This window comes from Penaeus japonicus, unplaced genomic scaffold (genome assembly GCF_977035675.1).
Source record: "Penaeus japonicus unplaced genomic scaffold, GWHDUDI00000001_assembly GWHDUDI00000018, whole genome shotgun sequence".
In the NCBI taxonomy this organism is placed as follows: domain Eukaryota; kingdom Metazoa; phylum Arthropoda; class Malacostraca; order Decapoda; family Penaeidae; genus Penaeus; species Penaeus japonicus.
In genome coordinates this window covers 856,359-858,009 of record NW_028234420.1, presented here as the reverse complement: position 1 = coordinate 858,009, position 1,651 = coordinate 856,359, and positions in this window count along the sequence as shown.

Genomic DNA, 1,651 nt, shown 5'->3' with positions numbered 1-1,651 from the left:
TGATTAAATTTCAAAGTAGATATAGATATAAATATTGCGCGGGTATGGTGCGCAACCGATGTAAACAACCCGAAGGACAAGCGCTTGTGAAGTCCCGTAAACTCTTATAAAAATCATACTCTTTTCCTTTTTATTTAATAAAAAAGGCCTCTTCTTTTATTGAAAAATATTCCCGTCAATAATGTTTTATCCTTTTTGTGTTATTTTCAGGGTGATTGATTTTTTCCATTATTTTTATTTTGACAGGAGGATGACTCATTATTGGAATATTTACAGTCAGCTGAGAAGGGAAAACAAAGTGGCAAACAAACTCCAAAGTGAGCTCCGTAATTTAGCTCTACTGTGTTGGATTCAGACTCCTTCGGGCGAAATTGTTAAGAATTACAGTGATGGTGGAACCAATTTTCGATTACCAGTTCCGATTGATACTCATAGGAGATTCTACTGTAGGAAAAAGTTCTCTTCTTAAGTACTTCACAGATGGCAAGTTTTTCGAGGTAAGACGAAGAATTGCGTCATAATATCAGCATGTTCCATTGAACAGAGGATTTTCAACTAATGAACTAGTGCTACCAGTGAATCCAAGTGATTTTATTTTCTTTATGTTCAAAAGGAATCTTATTGGCTGAATATCAATCTTGATAGGGTTCAATTAGGGTTCATCTTTAGAAATCTAAAAAAAAAAGTCTGCAGTTTTCATAATCATTTCTGAAGTATTTTGTTAGGTGTTATTGTGGTATGTGAATAAGTTTAGTGTCAACTAAGTTTCATTTCAGGAGTTCTTTTGTTCAAAGTATTAGACTTAAAAAAATAAGCAAAATACTTACAGTCAAGGTTATGATCAGAAGCAGTCATTAAACCCAAATGATTTTGAGAAGGAAAAAGAAACATCCATTATAAACTCAAATTAGTACAAAAGCATTTAAGTTATGTTAATTCCTTATGAGATTGTTAACCCATTCGCGCCGGATGACGTGCTAACATGTTTCGTGGTATTTGCGTTAGACACCGGCGATGAGATATTTGGTCAAGGCCGGCACTTGGGGTGAGCGAGTCGACAGCCCAGGCTCGTGGCTAGTGTGTTTGAGAATCCCAAGGCGTTAGGCCTATGCGCTCGAAAACCCCAGCATTGTGACAATTCAAGGCCTGAATCACCCCGGCGTGAATGGGTTAAAGCAACAGATTTTTGATAATCAGAATATACTTTGAGTCCTCTCTTAGAAGTGCATTTGCAGATGGATTAAAGTGAAAAGATCATCATTCTTGTGCACTTTTTTCAGTTTGTATTAGATAATTTTAGTCTGTAGAATATCTTAATAGCAACAGTTTTGGCAGTCATGAAAGTAGCGTTGCATCAATGATCAGCATGACATTCACTCTTATCAAACAAACTTCCCCCTTGTACTTTCTTGGGTATAATTGGATAAAGACGCAACCAAACATAGCGAAGAACTAAACTTATGGTATGACATAGTTTTAATTATGACGTAACACCACAAAACTCTTTTCTTCTGGAAATGTAAAATAAGCGAGGTATATTATTTTGAAATTGATTTAAAAAATGAGTATAGGGAGATGTTTCCACTGCACTGACAAACTGAAAAATGAAAAATATCAATTCTGCGCATGTGCCTGCCTCGCCCGCGAAAAA